This window comes from Triturus cristatus, chromosome 2_1 (genome assembly GCF_964204655.1).
Source record: "Triturus cristatus chromosome 2_1, aTriCri1.1, whole genome shotgun sequence".
NCBI classification, from domain to species: domain Eukaryota; kingdom Metazoa; phylum Chordata; class Amphibia; order Caudata; family Salamandridae; genus Triturus; species Triturus cristatus.
This window is the reverse complement of record NC_140581.1, coordinates 164445730-164467380: the sequence shown is the minus strand read 5'-3', so window position 1 is coordinate 164467380 and position 21651 is coordinate 164445730.

Below are 21651 nucleotides of genomic sequence, written 5' to 3'. Positions count from 1 at the left end.
CCTCTGTTTTCCTTGACAAAATGCACTAAGTAACATGGCTTTTAGATAACTCTCTAAGCAGTACTTTTTCCTATTTCACCAGCTTAAGATGGCTGCAGTTCTAGCCCAGGCCTGTGGACCAATCAGGTAAGGCATATGAGGTCACATCTCTATTGAGAGAAAGTATAAACATAGCCAGCCATATTTCGAGTCTTGAGTTTTATTCATAGGAATTCCCATTCTAAGGTATCCCATGTAATGCAGCTAGAATGTATTTTCATTTCCAGTCGTTATTCCCCTTTGTAAATAATTTTATTTAATGCAATGCTAAGATGGCTGCAGTTGTTGCGAGTGGACTCATACACATTCCTTGGACTAGTTAACTTAGGTTTCCTTTCTTTATTTTTTTTTTTAGGAGTCAGCATTGAAGCCCTCATAAAAGAGGCAATCTATCACACACTGTGGATGACAATGATTGTTATCACCTTATGAGCACCCATGTACGAAAGAAGGTTGCAGTTCTCTTCATTTTTTAGACTCCCCTCATTCAGCATTTTTGTTAAGCTTTCTTCCTTTCTTTCTTTTGATATGTTCTGTGGAAAGCAGTACTATATCGGTCCAATTAGGGATCAGTTGATGCAACTAGGATTTACTAAAGCCTTAACCCAACAAATACCTTTAATGGCAGATTCAACTTCTCATGAGTTGGCTTGTATTTATGGGACATTAGACCCACCCTTCATTTAAGTTCACTGTGCATCTGTTTAATTAAACTTAAACTGTTCTAGATCTACCTACTTTCCAAGAAACTTAGGTCAATTATGTGTGGCATATGGCTTCATATCTTAGATGAAGGATCATTTTAGGCGTTTTATAGCATTTTTAAATGTACTTGTCATTCAGCAGTCAGAATCAGAATTTGTATAGCCCTGCTAATCACCCAGGCACTAGGTAGCAGGGTTCAGTCAAAGAGCCAGATCTTGAGTCTCTTCCTAATTCCTCCAAGGTGATGTCTGGAGAAGAAGGGTAATTCTGGTCCAGGAGAAGGAATGGCCTCTTCTTCGGCTTTGGCGGATGTGCTGTATTGATGTGATGGTGAGGGTGTTAGAGTGAAGGTCTCTGGATGGTTGGTGAAAGTTCAGGGGGTGGTTGATGTATGCTGGTGCTAAGTCGTGGAGGGCTTGGTAGGCATGTCAGTATCTTCAATTGGCATGTTTTCTGGACGAGGAGCCAGTGGAGGTCCCTACTGGGTTTGGTGAGGTGGGTCCATTTGGGCAGTTGAGGATGAGTCTGGCCACTGAGTTCTGTATCTTCTGAAGTCTCTTCTTGAGTTCAGTGGTGGTTCCTGCGTACAGTGTATTGTCAGTTTTGTCTTGATTTGCATGACTTCGCTGGGCTCTACATTATCTCTCTGCAGGGAACCTGGATACAGATTGGGGTCTAAGAAATTGTACCAGTCCTAATGAAGGCGTTTCAAGCTGAAACTGCATTGATAGTGATGCATCGTGAGACCGGAGAGAGAAAAAGAAGGAAATCATATAACTATCCTCCCTGCGTCGCAGACCCAACTTCACACTAGCTCATTCACCCATGCAGTCATTGGTGGGGCCCATAACACCAACACTCATACGTCTCTGACTCACGAGTCGGCACACAGGAGGGATGACGATATCGCGCTGGGCATGTGGGGGGGGTACCTTATAACCTATAGGGAAAGAAAAGTTATTTTACAGAATATGCATTAACATTCGCCACCTATAGATTCCTAATCCCAAACATCAAGGCACTCCACCCACTTGGTCGACGGACCAATAAGTTGGATTGGTTGATGGTGATTTAGAACCAGCTAAAACACATTTTAAGACTCAGAATCCTTTATTCTCTTTTACGAAAGACCACAAACTCATAATTTCTGTTAATCAATATTTGTTTATCTAAAATTTCATTGCAAATAATATTAGCATTTGTTTCATCAAAAGTTTTAGAATTTTCTAGATCAATTTATTTAAATCACAGGACATCATATTTACCTATTCTGGCTATCTGAATTTCTCTAATTATTTGGCTCTGCATAACCGAATTAGCCATTAAATTGTCCAAATAAGCAGGCCAAAGCTTAAGGTCCAAAGTTCTTTGCTCAGCACGTCACAGTCCCAAAGATCGCCAAAGGACCAGAAGTCGTGCAAGCATCAGTCATCGCCTGTGGGGCAAAGAGGGTATGCAGTCATAGTAACCGCCGAATGCCGTAACCCCTCCCTATTGTACTACTCTTTTTATAATAAATTTCAGGATAACATGAAACATTTTTAGGTGGAGAAAGTCTATGATTGGCTAATCGAAAACGTCCGATATTTGTTCATCTTAATTTCCCATGGATTTTGCTGTTTCACTGCTGGAGATGACATACACCCTTATGCATCAAGCCAAAATCCAGTCGGTAAAATACCGATTCGGTAATAGCTCCCGGTATTGTGTGAAAAATACCCAATCCCAATGCATCAACCCAAAACCCGAGCAAATAACGAATCGCTAAATAAAAACCTCGAACATACCGAATCGCTAATACCCAAAATGCTAAGTTACCGAATCGCTAATACCCACAATGCTAATTTACCGAATCGCTAAATACCGAATTCGCAATTACCGAAATCACTATTAGCTCCCGGAAATTGCCAATAGCAAATAACGATTCGCACCCCAATGCAACAAAACTCGCTAATAACGAAAATCCCAAAAATCGCTATTTTGCCAGAGCTAAATAAGGGGAATCAAAACCTGGAGGTAAAGTCACAAAAACAAAAAAAAAAAAAATTAAAAAAAATTCCCCACATGTGCAAATGATTGAGGCAATCACTAAACCCTTAAATTTGGCCCAGGAGACCCTGTTGGCTCCCACAAAATGGCTGCCCTCTACGTGCTTGCAAGGAGGATGCGGATCAATGCAGCAGGACAGCGCAGGAGAAGGGTCCAGGAGCGAGTGTTCAGACTGCGCATAACCCTGCTCGGCCAGAATGAGGACGAGGTGTACCAGAAATATCGCCTCAATCGCGCTATGATCATGCGCCTGATTGCAGACCTGGAACCATTACTGCAGCACCAGACCCACCGGACAAATGCAATCCCTGCGCACGTTCAGGTACTATGCAGCCTGCACCTACTGGCCTCAGGGAGTTTCCAGGGGGTAATTGCGGTTGCCGGAGGTGTTTCGCAAAGCGCACTGTCACGCTTCTTCCAAAAATTCCTAGATGCCATGCTGACAATGCTCCACAGACACATCAGCTTCCCCACAACCCCACAGCAGTTGGACCGCACCAAACAGGCATTCTACCAGGTGGCACAATTTCCACATGTGATTGGATGCATCGACTGCACGCATATCCCCATATGCCCTCCGTCAGCAAATGAGTACCTTTTCAGGAACCGCAAGTCATACCACTCGATCAACGTGCAGGTTGTGTGCAATGCCAACAACATCATAACGGACCTAGTGGCACAATTCCCAGGGAGCACACACGACTCATACATCTTCCGCAACAGTGGAATGCACAGGCGACTACTCAATGGCGAATTTGGAGAGGGACTCCTGTTAGGTAAGTAGAACTACGCTTCCCCACACCAACACCACACATGTATGTACATCACCAATGCTAAGTCTATGCTTCTATCTCCTAGGTGACAGCGCTTACGCCCTGCGGGAATACATACTAACCCCATACCTAAATCCAGCAACCCCGCAGGAACATCGCTACAACGCTGCACACATCAGCACGAGGAATGTGATAGAGCGGACTTTTGGGATTCTCAAGAGCCGCTTCCGTATCCTCCACAAGACTGGCGGCGCAATGCTATACCAACCAGACACATGCTGTCGAATAATTGCTGTATGTGCAATGCTGCACAACATTGCCACCAGAAGGGGGATACCCATGGAGGTGGACAGGGATGACGACCCCCAGGCTGACCAACCACCCGCCCAACGACGACCGGCACACATCCCAAACACAGCAGAGGGCCATAGGAGGCGGACAGACATAACGCAAAATCATTTTTGACCCTGGGTAAAATGAGACATTACAAGTTGGTGTTGGGTGCAACTGTTTAATGCACAGTAGCACTGAGGATTGTGCAACAGAACTAGCATTGTGAATCATGCTCCGACTGCATAAATGTAAATAAAAGGTTCCTTAAAGTCAGGCCTGTGCAAACAGAATAATTGGATGGCCATGGTTGCTCCACCATGGACCTGCAGCATGTCCAAATTTCTAGTGGCGCTTGCCACGTACACCAAGCCTCCGCTCAGGTGCATCCAAACCCTCACCACGGCCTGTCCCCGTGGAGGCACGCGAACTTCGGCGCCTGGTGCTGGCCTCTGCCAGTGACACGCTGCTGACACTGGAGGCAGCCTCACTGGTGTCATCCCCTCCCAATGCTGCAGCACTGCATGTGCTGCTCTGAAGTTGTTCCACAGCAGTGGTGATGTGTCCCAGTGACTTGGCAACATCACCGCAGAAGTGCCCAAGGTCCACCTGCAGGGAGACTGTGCGGCGTGCCAACACAGCGGTGCAGTTGCTGTGCCGTTGTATGGCCTTGGTAGCGGCGGCAGAACGCAACATTAGCTGCCGGTTACTCCTCCTCTGGGACTCATGGCCCTCCCTGATGGCACGGGTGAGCTCACGTACCTCCTCCCTCAGCTGAGCATTGCCATCAGCAACCGCAGTGGTCTGGTCCCTGACCGCCGTGCCCATGTCCCTGACCGCGGAGCCCATGTCGGTGACTGCTGCAGTCATGGCGCGCATCTCCCTCGCTAGGCGCACGATGTTGCAGCTGATGCTAGCCACATGTCTTCCCTGCAGGTTCTGTGTGCGCAGCATCCTCTCCTCAATTGCAGAGGTTGTTGGGACATCCTGGTCAGCTGAGGAGACGGAACTGCGACGGGCCCTGTGACGCCGTGCGTGTCTTGAGCCTCCATGTGGTGCAGCAGGTGGTGTGGAAGTGCGCTGCGTGGGTGCCAATTGCGGGGGGGGGGGTTGCCATCTCCTGCAAGGGCGCAACTTGGTGCCTGTGCCTCTGCGGTATTGTGGCTGTACTGGCTGCAGGCTGGCTTGCTGGTGCCGTTGCTTGTTGCGCAGGTGGTGGTGCCTTGGCTTGTGGCGCAGGTGCCTTGGCTTGTGGCACTGGTGCTGGTGCCGATGATTGTGGCGCTGGTGGAGGTGGTGCTGGTGGGGTGGCAGGTGTTGGCGGTGCGTGCGCATCCTGCACAGTCTCCTGGTCTGACTCCACGGGTGTCTCAGATATGATCAGCTGGTCGCTGTCGTCAGAGTCCCCAGGTGATGCATCTGTGTGTGAAACAGTGCATGATTAGTGGGATGATTACACCTACATAGTGTTGTACCCATCAATGTCCCTCTGTGGTCCAACAAATGAACAGTCTACAGCCATGTACAAAATAAGTGTTGTGTGAGGATTTACGCCTGTACCTGCACTCTGGGCTGACTAGACTACAACTCCCAAGATGCAGTAGTGTCATGTGTGGAACTGTCTGTGCCAGAGCTGCAGACACAGTGAGATTGGGCTGGGGGCATGGGTATGGATTTACGCTATGCTGGGTGTGGCACAGGCATGCATCTTACCTTGGGCACTTGTGGCTGCGCCGGACGTATCCATCTGGATCACCCCCACGACGGCTTCCCGCTCTATCGTCCCTTCCACGAGGTCCTCCAGGGCTGTGTTGGATGGTGCAGTGCTTGTTCCGCCTCCAGTCCTTCTTGCCTCCCGGAGCCTCTCAGCAATCCTCTCTTTTGCGCGCTTCCGGAGGTCATACCACCGTTTTTTCAGGTCGTCGATGCTGCGGCTAGTGACGCCAACCGCATTGACCCTCTCACGGATGCGCTGCCAGATGCGCCGCTTCTCGGTCTCAGGCACCTTGAGGGACAGCTTGCCAAAGAGGCGGTCGTGTTTGCTGGACACTCCCTCGATGAGGTACTCCAGCTCCCTGTCTGAAAACTTCTTCTTGCGCTTGCGTGCAGATTCAGCGCTGGATGGCACTTCCTGCGACATGATGGATGTGTGCTGTGACTGGCAGAATCTGTGTGGCCTCACTCTGCACAGCCTGTCCTTCTTTCCAGCTCCTGTCTGCTCCTCTGTCGAGGCTATGTGGGTGGGGCAGCAGTATTTCCTGGTTGGTGATGTCATCAGCCTGTTCCCGGAGCGACGCGGCAATTTGCGATTTCGCTATTACCGATTCGGTAATTGCTAATTCGGTATTACCGAACTCGCTATTAGCCAAATCGGTATTACCGAACTCGCTATTTGCTAGTGGGGCCGTTTGCGTGCCCCGCTATTAAGGAATCGGTAAATTTAGCGATTTTTAAGGAATCGCTAAATTTAACCGAATCTGTTGATGCATGCCAATTACCGATTCCTTAATGGCGATTCCTTATTTTTCGCTATTAAGGAATCGGTATTAGTTTGGTTGATGCATATGCCCCATAGTCCTTATGTAGCAATATTTCTTGGTTTGCTTGTATGATCCAATTGTTCATTTTAAACTGGTTTTTACTGTCCGAGGATATAGCGGTCCACCAAGATCCTATCCTTGACAGAGGACTATGGTGTACAGGGTTCGTTAGGAAGTTAACGGAGCCATCCGAGTCTGAGCAGTAGGTATCCCGCTCACAAGACGGTGGCCACTTCTGAACTCGATTTCCGCCGCCATTTTGTGGTAGGCCCAAATACTAACTTAAGCGAAACAAACACAAAACAATAATTAATACAAAGAAATGATGCGTCTAATGTTATACCCTCACTAATCCCTTTATGTATTAGTATTTTCCTAGCTTATAGCGACATTTAAAGCGATAATATTTACCTTTTGGATCCAACCTTGAATGCAAACATCACGTAAGCAATATAAATCATGCGATATCTAATTACCACATAGACTACTATTAATATGCATACGTATTTTAGTTATTTGAGTTATTTTGCCATGCAAATAGCAATTTCCCACGTGTGGTTTGTGTATGCAAAGGTTATGTTAGTTTCACACAGCAAACAGTTAGTAAAATTATAATCAGTAGGTTATATAGTTAATCTTTTCATGCAAATAGAGGAGGTATACAACATTTTGCTCTACCTGCTCCATTAAAAGAATTGTGCAAGACACTAAAAACACCAAGGAATTGGATGGATAAATATGCATTATCTTTAAAAGGATATACCAAACTTTTGTAGCCACCTAATGAATACGCCTCTTTGATGTTACAACTGAACTTACGCCAATTTCAGTTTGGATGAACAAAGTTATGTGCACTAAATGCAATTGCTATTTTTGAAACTATATGAATGTACAGTAATAATGAGTTACAGTGGCACAAATGCAGTATTTTATATATGTATATGAGCGAATGTATGAAAGGGGATTACTCAGTACATATTTTATAATGAGATATTTCTGGTGTCTATGAAACCTGTGTTTGATGTGTTTTTGATTTATTGTTTTGTTATGGAGATGCAAATCATGATATCTAAAAGCCGTGATAAAGCACAAAAGAAAAGACAGAGTCCTTCTGAGTCATGCAAAAGTTTTAGATGTATAGGCAGTAACATATTACAAGGAAAGGCTGGGGTTGTTTGCTTTAGTAGGCTGTAGTTATCATACTTCTTGGAGCATCAGATAATCAACAGAGAGAAAGCTGAGAATAGAGAAACAGAAGAAAGGTTACAGCAGCTGAGGAACAACAGAACTGGCCTGGCTTTAAAAAATGACCTGTGTAGTATGTGTAGGAGCAAAGACAGCTTAGGTGCGCCTCATGACGCAATTAAAGGCAGAAGTAGGTATCCTGTCATGTCATAGGAGACAAAGAACATTAGTTGTGGGCAGAGTTATGTTGTGCTAATTACTATAGATTGTCTCATATGGAGACATCAAATTTTCTTTGAAAAAAGGGCTCCTCATTCATTTCAAGCATATGGTTGCAGATGAAGAAGGACATGAACATTTAGAAAGGGCTGTAATAGCAGATATTTCCAACTTTTATGACATGCAAATACTCCAAGCTGGGCTGGGGCAGCTGTTGTAGGTCAGTAGCTTTGTTACATGTGATTGCTTGCAAATACTGGGAGAGCCATAGAACAACTGTGAGCTGGTGGGCACATAAGCTGCTTGTTCTTAGCAAAACTAAGCAAGTAATCAATATGAGGCACCCCCTCATTCCTTGGGCATTTAATAATGATTTCAATTGTTTTGTAAATTCAGAATTTGTAATCTTTTATTTAAATTTAATAAAATTGTTTTAAATTTGTTCACATTATGTGGGCATCGTGTATCTGAATCCTGCAATGTAAACACGTCCCCAGTATTTGTTTGACTGCAGTAAGTAGAGTAAATTATATCCTGCCTAAGCTGTGCACTTACCCCCAATATTTGTTAGATATGTTTTTATAACATTTTCTTTCTTTAATTATTTTGCTCTTGTGTTTAGTTTCTTTAAATGTACAATCTGTGTCATGTTTGTTCTTACTTTAAATATATACATTTTTGTTATATATCATCAAGTATGATTTATAATGGTTGAATACATTTACAATTAGTTTTTTTTAGAAATTAATAATATTCAATGTTGATGTGGTGTTTTATTACTTAATATAAAATACTAATATAATGAGTTTATATGCAATGTATTTCATGTGTACAATAAATGTATTTTAATATAATATTTAGGGCTGATTATGATGAGTGTCGGAAAGCTTCCGACCTCAGGTCGGTGGCTTTCCGTCACTCATCATCAGATGCAAGTCCAAGTGGCTGATTATGTAGCAGCCAGTCGAAATTAAAACCAGCCGGTCATTCCAGGTAAGTAAGTAAGTAAGTAAGTAATAGTTTATTAGCATAGTTAATTAAAACCATTGCAATTCATCCTTAGAAAGATAAAACACTAATGTGTACACAATACATTATTCATCACTTAAGTAAAATTACATTCACATAAAATCTATATTTATAATTCCTTTCAAAAATTCATAAGATTTAATATGTTGATAAAATTAAAATAATAAACAAATTGTCCTAAATGTCCTCTGTAGCTTATGGAAAGGGGACAAGTTCCAGTATTCACTCTTCTTCCACCTTCCATAATTGGTACTTTATAGATAGGATTCTGCTTAGTTTAAGAGCCTCTAAAAACATGACAATAGGTCAATCTTCTGCATCTTTGTTTCTACCTCCTTCAGGAACTTCACCAGGCTACAGTTCAACTGCGGGTCACTAGGTGTAAAGCAGGCGAGAACTGCCTGTCTTCGTGAGTGTATTCCACGCTGATTGAAGTGGTATTTCAGTAACCGTTTCCTTTCCTCCAACAGCTTCTCGCAGGAACACAGCAAATGTTCCATGTCTTCAGACGCCTTGCCACATAGACGACAGAGGGGACCCCCATTAACCCTCAGCCACTTCGGAAAATGGCGTGTGCATGGTAACACGCCCAGTCTGTATCTGAGAAACTTCAATTTTATTTAACGTGAGTACCCGAGGTCAAGATAACTCTGGTGGCCTTGTTTGGAGTAGGAGTTTAAGATGATCCACCCATGTGACCTCTTTGCAACACATGCTTTTTCTTCAATCCATGAGAGGTGTTTTATTGTTCTTTTTACTATTCTTTTGATCGTAGTATGATTGGGAGGGGTATTCCACAGCTCCTGTAACCCTAGATGCACTAGGCTGTTTTTCAAGTATTTAGCGGCTGGCGATGCCGGATACCGTTCTAGTTCTGACCATAAGTAGCTGTTTAGGGTTCCTTTATTGCCTTACGGACCTTATCCCAAATCATTATGTATGCGCCTTGTCTTGCCAAAGACTGCTTCTGTCCTCCAAATTCCAGCCTGAGTTGGGCCGGAGAGGTTTGTTTTGGCTGGCTGAATATGATTCTGTATGCTAATGCCACAGTTCTATCTAGGTTCCCTACCTCTCTGTACTTCGCTCCCATAGGTAATTGTGGGCAGCAGTTTAGCTCTTATAACTTGTGCCAGGGGCAAGTGAGAGGGACTGGTGAGCTTACCATTAAAAATTTTTAAATGAAATAGATATCGCAATACCTTTTCCTCTAATGCTTGCTTTCTGAATGGTAAATTGGCCACTATTGTCGATTTTGACTCCCAGATACTTGTACACTTTTGTGTCTTCAATACGGTTTTTGTGCCAGAACCAGCCATAGTTGGTTTTCCCTTTTTTGTTAATTGACATAGTTTGTGTCTTCTGTAGATTTATCATCAGTTGATTATCATCCGAGTACAACCGAGTTGCATCTACAAGATTTTGTAACCCTATTTTTGTTTGGCTGATTAACACTATGTCGTCCGCATATAGTAATGATGGTAATATTTGGCCTCCTAGTTTCGGTGCCTGGGAGTTACAGTTATTTAAAATCGGAGTTAGATCAACTAAGAACAGATTAAAAAGGGTTGGGGCCAAGACACATCCCTGTTTTAAGCCCTTGTTAGTTGGGATGTGTCTGTACAGATGAGATCCATCACCCAACTTCACCTGTATTCAGGTGTCACTATGCAGGTTGATAAGTAGATCTAACAAGGGCCTCGGGATCCCCATTTGTTGAGTTTGGACCACAGGAGATTACGATTGATGTAATCAAAGGCTGCCTTATAATCAATAAAGCACAGATGGATTGGCATTTTGGTAGTTTTGGCTTTATCGATTAGCAGACCCATTGTCAAGATGTTCGTTGTTGTCCCAACAGTTTTAGCAAAACCTGTTTGATGTACAGGGATTAAGGAGTTTTCTATAGCCCAAGATTGTAATTCTTCCAAGAGGATCCCGGCAAAGTACTTGGCCTCGTTGTCCATGAGGGCAATCAGTCTGTAGTTGCTTGGTTGTGATTTATCCCCTGATCTGAATATAGGAGAGATAATTGAGCCCTTCCAAGAAGCAGGTAATATATTAAACTGTATTATTTCATTGAATAACGGCTCTAGTGCTCCAGCCCATTCCCTATCGCTTTGTTTGTAAAGGATGGGAGGTATACCATTCGGGCCTGGTGCCCCTTCCCTTCTTCCCTTTTTAATTTGTTGCATGATAATCTTTTGTAGATTTATCTCTCTTGTATTCATGGTTGTATCGCCACGTGCTTGTTTATGTGAGGTTTCACACATTATTGTTAGTTTATTGCCCTCGTTTCCTAACTCAAAGTCAGAGGCTTTTTGTTGTGTAAAATGATCATTAAGATACTTTGACCATGCAACTTCACTAATATTAGAGGATACTCCATGATGCACAGGATTTAAAAAAGAATTGATTGTTTTCCAAAATTTCGCCCTATCGTTCTGTTTTATGTCAGCCTGTAGTTTTGCCCATAAGCTGTCCTCCGTTTCTTTATTTGCTTTCCACTTTGTTTTTTTTAAAGAAGCCTTCAATTTCTGTAGGCGATCTTGTTTCACCATGTCACTTGGAAAGTACCTAAGTTGACGCATTATTTGATAGATACTTTTCTTTATACATGTTATCTTCGCTTGATGTTCCTTTGTAAGCGAGGTCTTATTTTTGTCTGTCCGTCTTGATTCAAGTTTCGGTGTTGTGGAGTAGCCTGTCATTATTTTTGTAAAACACTCCCATTTCTCAACTTCACTTGCCCCGATTCTTCCCTCAAAATGCAGTATCGCCATATCATGCAAGCTTCCCTCATTTGCTGCCGAATATTTGATCCTTTTGTAATTGATGGTATAAACTGAGTCAATAGGGACCAGAGACTGCTCAAATTTGGGCTTGCAGATGTTCAATGTGATTTCCTGGGGGCAATGATCACTATCAGTTTTATGCCCTATTTTGAAGGAGGTCACATGGTGAAAGAGAGATAGTGACATAAACGTGTAATCCAAAATGTTGCTAACCCTTGATGAGTGAAACGTGCATGCTGGTGGAATATCTTCAATGAATCTTCCATTTAGTACTCTAATGTTGTAGGGCTCTAGGTTCTCTAATGCCTGCTTATCTAATTTAGTATATTTTGATGTTTCTAAAAGCGCTTGGTATGGTATATTCCAGGCTCTATCTTGAAGATGCTTTTCATCATCTGTTGTATTCCCCATCAGGTTAAGATTAAAGTCACCAGTGAGCACGACATCCATATTCAAAGTTTTAAGTGTAGTTTCCTCTAGGTAACTACATAGTTCTTTTATTGCCTTTGCTTTCCTTTTTGGATGAACGTAGGCGTTGATTAGAATTAGATTTGCGCCCCTCTTGCCATATTCCGAAGTGAGAAGATTTAATATCAGCAGGTTGGGACTGGGCGGCCCAAATTCCTTGATCTCGTGGGCACTTGCCGCTGAAACATAGGTCACAAGGCCCCCTTGAGGTGGCCATATTTTGCAGCTCTCACCGCGCTTCTGTAGAAACGTAAAAAGCCAAGCAGATGCGGAGGTTCTTCTTGCCAAGTCTCTTGAAAGGTCATGATGTCAAAAGATCTAATATAGCTGACAAATTCTTGATTGTTCATTTTAGATGCAAGACCATTGACATTCCATGAGCAAATTCTCTGTATCCATTTGATGTAGGAAGATCCATAGTTGGTCATTTTGTTCGATTATTAATTGTTCTGGCAATCCATCTCAGATCAGGTGGACCTGTTGATGTGTCATTTAAGGAATGTCCTATGGATTCCAGGTCCTCCCCAGTTCTTCCTCCAGTGTTCCCTACTGCACCTCAGAGTACTGACGTTCCAGATCTATTACTGCAGTTCTGTACTCCATCTCTTCCTGCGGGGATTAATAAATCAGGGTATTTTGGTTTTATATAAGGGGCAATTGAGATTCCCCAGTTTTTAAAGGTTTGGCTCTCGGCCAGTATGTTCTGTGCAACTAAAGAAGTAGCCCATGTTGCCTTTGTTTTTTCCGCCATCGAGTCTGCTACTACAGTAAATTCGATGGAGACTAGATCCAAGGTAGTCACTCTAGCCAGAGATGGAATATGAGATAAGAGCCGTAAGATGTTCCCTCTGTTCAGTATGTCATGACTCCCTTTCGAAATGTAGTCCGGAGTGAGCCATACAATATTTGCTGTTGTGTTTCTAATATCATCCGACTTCCTTTTGTTTATGTTTTCGGCAGTTCCTCCATGTTCTAATCCGGTTCCTTGCATTTCTTTAGGTAGAGCTTGATATAAGGAAAATTCCACTCCAATAGTCCCTTTGTTATGTTTTTCCTGTTGTCCACCTATGGTTGTTATTTGGTTCCAGTCCCTTTGTCTGAGGACTGGTTGTTCAGATCCCCCTCCACTTGTACGTTCATTCATGTCTATTCTTGGAATCGCTCTTGTTTGCGTAGATATTGATGTTTGTCTTCTTTGTGCCGATATGTTCACATCTAGCTCTTCCATAACTCTCCCCATTATTTTAATTGGAGGGTGCTGAGCACTTTCGCTCCCAGGCATTACTCCACTATTTTCATTAGGATTCCTTATAGAATTTGTGATCAGACCAGCTTGCTTTCTTTGAACTGGATTTTGTTTTTGTTTTCTTTGTTCCAGACTTGGTAGAGAGGGTCTATTTGTTATATCTTGGAGAGGAACTTCTCTTCCTTCCCTCTTGTCAGTCTCCTTGATAGTCGCTGCGTCATCGTCGTCAGTTTGGATATTATTTAGTCCATCTGGGTTGGGCGATGACCCAAAGAGGTGGCTGAGTCGCGCTCTGTCCAGTCTTATTTTTTGATTCCTGCCTTTGCGTTTGTTTGCCCTTCTGTGCTTTGCATTTAGATGATTGTCAGCCCTCTCAATTTGTAGATCTTCAGGCAGTTCATTGTCCACTGTTCTTATCTCTTTGACCCCCCCTTTCTGATTCTTGTGGATCTGTTTCTCCGATACCACAGTATGGTCGTTTTCAGTAATTACGAGAGGTGCTGTGAATTTATCTCTTTTGTTGGTGGAGCGGTATTCTTGGGGACGCTTATCTATTTCCCCATCTAATTGTCCTTTGTACCAGTAGCACACTTTTCCTTGCGATAATGGTTTTATTAATGTACATAAATCGCTCAGCATCAATGGAAGAGTGGCCAGTTTGTCAATTATCGGGCAGCATCCACAGCCCTGGGACTTACTTTGAGCTTGATCCTGTTTATTTTGTAATAATGTATTTAATGTGCCCAGTTTCCCATCAATCGCGACCACAAAGACCGCCAGTGTGTCTAAGAGGGTCAGTTGGGTGTCCATCTTATCTGACTGGTAGTGCAATGCTTCTACCAATAGTTGGACTGTTTTTAGCAGGCTCTGCCATGCTGTGTCCTGAGTAGCATTTTTTTGTATTTCCTCCTTACTGTCTGTATTTATTGTTTCATCACAAATTTCAATTGGCTTTCCTCCCTCCTATGGGTCCAGTTTGTGTTCACACATTTTGTCGTTTATATTAGAGTTGGACCCGCTCCCGCTATTCTCTTCCGTGTAAGCAGCCAAGAGACCTTCCCAGTCCTCCATACCAAGGTCTGAAACGGTTACAATTTCTTCTATTTTCCCAGCTGAGTTAAATCCCTCCGTTCCACGCTCTGAAGCCAATTCTATTTCTTCTAATTTCTTAGCTATATTTGGATCCAGGGTTGAACCCAGGGTTCGATCTTTGGTTCCTCCTTCTCCAATAGATGGCTCTAGGTGGGAGTTTGATATCACGTCAGTTAGAATTGGGGTTATTGTTTTTTCCTGTGTTTCCCCCTTCCATTCTTGGTTGGGGTTGATACACCTCAGCAAGGGATTTTCGCGCTGGCTTTTTTGGCTGTGAATTTTCGATGTCATTGCTATTGCACAGTTACCAAGTCGGTTCTCCCAGGTGGCTTCCGACGGACTCCAGGAGCCCGTCTGCCAGTCGGAGCCCGCCCCATAATCCAAATGGTAGGTGTTTCTAATTTCTGGATTACAATGCACGTTTTCCGGCAGGGTATCCATGCCGACCTTTCCGAAATGAAAACCCTGTCGGAAAGCATGTTTGGGAGCCCCTTGCAGGGCCCCCTTCTGCTTTTGGCCTCTAGTTGGGGGCAGAGGGGGCGCCATAGGTGCCCCCTTGTTCATTCCTACACCCTGTGGCAGTTTATCGCCGTAAACCGAGCTCCCATTGAGAAATGGGAGTAAGCGTTCACATCGTGATTAGGCCGTCGGGACCCAACATCAAAATAAGCCCCTTAGTATTAAAATATATTGATAATGTATGTCTATGTGCTATTTTTGTTATATATTTTAATAATATGCTATTATTAGTATTAGGGCTTTTTTGTTAATAAAAGCCGCTTTTGACACATGAGTTTGTGAGTATGCCCTTTTTTCCTAACAGGAGTTTAGTTAATATTATAAAGTTAATATTAATAAGTTAAAGCAAATATCAATGATTTGACCATTATATTTCCATAGTACGACTTTTGTTGTGCTTCATACTGTTTACTGCCTCACAGATTGCATGACATGATAACTCTACACAGAGACTCACCTAATAAGCATGAGCTCTATGAATCAAATGTGTGCAGGACAGTACATTCACACTGAAAAGTCCTCATGACTACTAGAAAAGTTGTTTACATATGTAAAGAAATTGTTACTTGAAAATCTATAAAGCAGTAAAAAGTTCTTTTCTCGTCTAATTTTTGATGTACAGTGGTAAAAACTCGAATTTGCACTGTAGTAAGTTGCAGTTCTTCCAATGCAGCAACGCTTGAATTTTTTTTTATTTATTTCAAACATTTCACTTTCATTTCATACTTTTTATAGATGAATCACATTGACTGGAATCCACCGGGAGGGATTCCGAGACTTGTTTCACATGAAACCCATAGCTAAAGGATACTGGGAGAGTGTTTTTGGTTTTACTTAAAACTTTGGCATCATTTGAAAAATCTTCACTACACTCCACCTCAGTCCTTCCTGGTAAGTATCAGGGTGACCCGTCAAGCGAGGCTAAAAAAAAAGTGGGGGTCCATGCAATTTCCATAGGAAAATTTAGATATCAATACAGAAACAATGGTTGAACAGAATTACAAAAAAAATTGGCAGAAAGCTGGAGCTTTGTTTAGAAAATGTGCTTTTTGCGATTTGGTGAAAATCTGTTCAGCCATTATGGAGATTTGCATTGAATATGACAAACAGATATCGTTTCAATATTAAATGCTGGAAGCGATACATTGATGATATTATTTTGACCTGGTCTGGAACAGAGATCGAATTCCATGACTTTGTCACATATCTAAACAACATTCAGGAACATCTCACTTTCACAGCGACTATACATGAGTCAGCCATAGCCTTCCTAGATCTTAGCATAAAACATGATAAGGGCACCCTGTCCACCAGCCTTCATAGAAAACCAACAGAGAGGAACACGCTCTTGGCCTACAAAAGTCACCACCCCCGCGCTCTTAAAGATGGCCTACCCTTTGGCCAATTTTTGCGTCTATGCTGTAATTGTTCTCATAAGGAGGACTATATGAAAGAAGCCCTGATACTGAAATCTAAATTAATTGCTAGAGGGTATCCAAAAAGATTGATACGTAAGTCCCTCAAACGTGTGTAGTTCTGCCCATGAGAGAAACTTTTAATCACGAAAGAAAAAACTCAGATTGACCGACTCATCTGTTTAACCACCTTTGGCTTACACACCAACAAGGTGCGCAATCTAATCACAAAAAATTGGGGTCTCCTAAAAAACATTGATTCTACAATGGAACCCCCCATGTTTGCATTTAAAAGGGGCAAAAATCTAAAGGACCATCTAATACATTCATATATTGAGAATGTCAATGCACGCAGAACCGTACCCTTGAATTGGTCTGGGGCCTTCCTGAATTGTAAGGACTCTTCAAATGTGGAAATTGTGTGTGTTGTGCATTTACTTTAGACACCAACAAATTTGGGCATGCAAATGTGAAACAAACACTAAACTTTTTTTCTAATTGCAACACACGCAATGTGGTTTATTGCATATGGTGTCCGTGCAATTTACCGTATATTGGTCAGACGTCCCAACCTAATAAAGCACGAATTGGACAACATCAGAGTCGCATCAGATGCTCTGTCCTGAATGCCCCACTGGAAACTCATTTTAATGATAAAAACAACACTGTGGATGATATAAAATGGCACTTCATAGACAGAGCCGTAATCTCCGAAAGAGGAGGAGATATCACACAGATTTTGCAAAGACTTGAATGCCGTTGGATTGAAAGGACCAATTACATTGTGCAGGGATTGAACTCATCTGAAGAGTGGTGAGGTTTTGTGGCTACATTACTGATTTGTTGAGTCAAAGCCAACATAAATGATGAAGAGCTTCTGGTTTTGTTAATGTCCCTCCCTTTGTGACTTATATGTCCTTTAAACTGTATGCTAATTTTTTTTTAATTAAATGTACTTTTTTCAATCTGTAACAATACATACCACCACACTGCTGTTCATGTACACAATTGCAGCCTCCCGCTTACTTCTCTGACACGGTAACCATCTTATCACATGCAGAGATATGCCTGTACGTTATCCATTAGGATGTCATCCACTTTACATAACATCACTGTCTACATGACAACACTTTTATGTTCTGAAGTGTTCACACGCTTTACCGCAATCCGCGGTGCTGCGTACACATTGTATGTAATTGATATGAGTCCCTTCCTTGCCCCCTTAGTGACTCTGTCACCCCCATAAATTATTCACATCCCGAAGTTTTATGTACACAATTGCAGCCTCCTGTTATCTTTTCTCACACTGTACCCATCCTGTCATCTGCAGAGTTATGCCTGTACGTTATCTATTAGGATGTAATTCACTTTACATAACATCACCTTCTACATGGCTACACTTTTGTGTCTGAAGTGTTCACACGCATTACCGCAATCCGCGGTTCTGCGTACATGCTGTATGCAATTGATAAGAGTCCCTTACGTGCCCCCTTAGTGACTCCGTCATCCCCGTAAATTATTCGCATACCGAAGTTTACATTAATGTTCCGAATTCGGCCTGGTACTGACCGGCTTTTTTCCATTTCTATTTGTGTCTGGAAAATAGAATACAGATAACCGGATTTTACCGTCAGTCAGCCATCGCTAGTAATGCCTGTCGTGACGGTTTTTGGTGGGCAAACATACCATTTATATGGTACAAGGCAGACGGACTCACATAGGTCTTCCTTTACCCGTAGCAGACTCACACCTTTGCATACCGCGCTTCCTGGAGCATTGTTTCCATTATCTGGCAAGAGTCGTGTTCTACCTCCTGTAACCAAGCATTGCCATTATCACTTTAGCAATAATCCCTAATGGCATTTCCCTTATTTTAGGTCTACATGGATCCTCGTGTATAGACTCCGTGCATTTATTGCCCTCGCAGCCTATCTGTAATTGCTCTTACATTAGTCTCATTTGATTACAGATTTCTACACACACCATGCTGTGCTCCTCCAGCAGTGCAAAACGCCTTATCTTTTCAAGGAGGACTACTACCACTGACCGCTCTCTGTCAGCTCCCCTCACTGGGGTAAGTCTTCATTATCCTAGCTACTACCATGCGTTCAGACCTAAATTGATAGACATTACAGTATCCCTTTTTCTTTCATTTACACAGTACCCGGCTCGGTCCCATGTGAGTAGCCTCTCCATTTTATCACCTTCCTGTGGTGCATTTCTTTCACGTTGACAGATGACCCATCAGGTACAGGCCTCTCCAATTGCACTCCTAAACATCAAACAGTAGTTCCAGTGCTCACACTCATGCCATGCTCCTTCTTTTTGCTTAATTTATTTGTAGATATCCTTACATCGTTAGGTCCTGAAGAGACCCCTTATTGTCACAGAGGTCGAAACGCCGTCGACAATATTTCAAAACAAACCATTCAACAGCCCCTATGATTACATAAGAAGGCTGCTCCAAATATTTATCGTTTCATGGTCATTTTTATCTTGATTTTGGAAACCCTTTTTGTACATGTCACTATTTCTCACTATTAATGTAGTTTCCATTTTTCACTGGGGACACCTTTCACTGTACATGAATTCATTAATTCTGTAATTGTTTACTGTTTTTTGTATATATAAATATTGATTACAAATATAAAACATTGAGTGGTATACTGTTTCTCCTCCTTTGGATATCGACCTAACCCTTTTTATTGCGATTGTGCTTATAATTACCAATATTACTGTATTAGTCCACAGGAACCATTGTTTCATTCTCTCGGTGGTCTATTAGCAGCGTTCCCTGACGAAGGGAGTCTGTTGCTGTACGCGCTCCACAACACACCATTACTGTGGCCATTGGATGGATGCTAGCAGAACACACCTGATGTCAATTGGCCAAATGGAAACACCTGTATACCACACTATAAAACACACCCCATTTCAGACCATGATCCTTTGCCATTCCAGCTCCACCACTACTTTTGATCCCAGGGGCTCTGCCAGTGAAGTGAGGTTTTTAGTTTTTCATTCTCTCTGTTTCCTGTCCCTTTATACCCTTTCTTTTAGTATCTTGTGGTTAGTAACTTACTTATCTTTTGATTTTTGTGCACAATGCCAATCCCCACAAATTCACATTTTACTGATGGAGATTGGTGGATGAAATCCTAAGAGTAGAGCCACAATTGTTTGTAGCCCAAGTCCAAAATATACCCCTTTGAAAAAAAGGCAAATGTGAGCTAGAAGTGAATGTGGTAGCTAACAACCTGCTCACATAGCAGGAAATTAGGAAGAGGTGGAACGACCTGCGGGAGAGGGTGCGTTACCTTGTCTCAAAGTGTCACATGGAGGCCAACAGGGCTGCTGGTAGTTCTCCCAGGCCCCCAATAGTATTTGTGCCCTGGGAGGAGAAGGTCTTACAGATCCTACATACTGAAGACTTGACAGTAATACCTGATGGAATAGTGTCTGGTAAGTTACACTTTGCAGAGTCACAACAAATCTCAAAGTCCTGGTTGTTCTCAAATCAGCTGTTGCCAATGAGTCCCACACCTATTTTCCTAACATATAAACCTCAAAGTCGGTATCAGACAATTATTATTGTTTCTGTGAATGTGTTGTGTTGCATCTAAGATTGCAGGTGTCAATCTCCATTACATGTCACATGATGGTATGGTGCCTGTAAGTGTTACAACATCAAATAACCTATTACCCATATGGGTGTCAAAATATAAGTTTCTGACCCTTTTCCACTGCATATTTGCACACGTATGTTCCACTGACCATTTTATACCCGTTTGGAAGTTGCCTTTCAAATTACTTCAACCACCTTAATGCTCAATTTCCGTTTCTCTAAAGAATATTGCTGTCATGTTGCTTATTCTCTCTTTCCAACACATAGTAAAGTTTCATGTAGTGGTCAATCCCTATTCTACGCTCTCTAATGAAAATGGTCAGTGTTGTTTTCTGATGGTGTCCTCCAGTACCACTCAACCAATTGTACTGATGTCATGAGTTTCCTTAATCAAACTGTGTTGACATATATATTGTTACGTGTGCAAATGACTATGCTGAATATAAGTGGTATTGACACTCCACTGTTCACATGATGGCTAATGCCAAAAATCCATCCACATAGTGGAAATGTCTGTTTTGCAGTCAGCTAGGCCTTGGAATTGTCAATAACGCATTTTTACCTCTCTACTGTGTTGGGATGAATCGTTGAGAAACGTCAGGTATACTGCTTAATCACTTCATGAACATTTCAGGATATCTGATTACCTGCTGATTTGAAGATGCACTGTTTGAAAGTGATAAATGTTTGGGTAATATATTCAGTACCACTGAAAGCTATCACCACAATAATCTATGTTCTCTTCTAGGTACCTACATTGTATGTCTCAAAAGATTTGAATGCACAATACACACTTGTTTCAGATAAGAATGTTCTCCATTTCTCAAAAGGTCAAACTGGTCAAGGACGTGGGCAGGTTCCAGCCACTGAAGGAACCTCCACTCCAGCCCAGGATCAATACTTCAGTGAGAACAGCACTCCTGGTAATTTGGAGAAGTTTGGGAAACCTGCTACTTCTGGTCAGTCTGGGCAAGAAGCTCCAGTGACACTCCCTGCGCCCACACAGGCACCTCATACTCCAGCTGTAACACCTCAGCAACCTGAAGACTCCACTTCCTGTGTGCTGTCAACTGTGACACCGATCATATGCCCCCCAGTCCCCATTGATGTTGCGACCCCCACCAGCTCAAGTTCACCCAGGAACTAGTTGGATGGGACACACTGGGGCAAGGGCACAGGGTAGTGCGGGTTAGTGGTCATGGGAAGGTGTTTGTGGCCAGGATACTGAGTCCACTGGGGTCACTGACACCCAGACCACCAGCAACCATATCCCAAGATATGATGAGCCAGGTACTCACCGAGCTCCAGGAGATGAAGCAGCTGTAGAGGGAGTACAACCACCATATGGCGGCCCATAATATGGACTCCCTGCTAGGGGTGCTGCAGGACATTTACACCCACATGTGCAGGGCTTTCCCAGCACCATCTGCCCCCCTGTGGTTCTATAAAATCAGAGCCATCTACATCGTCCACAGGAAGGGAGGCCCTGCCATTGGAAGAACCACCTGCAGCCCACCGAACACCAGCAGTGTGGATCTCCACCTCCCCCCTGTGGCAGGGGTTGTTCCTGCAGATCACCAGGAGGTGAGGATGCCAATACGGATGTATGACGTTAGAACGCACAC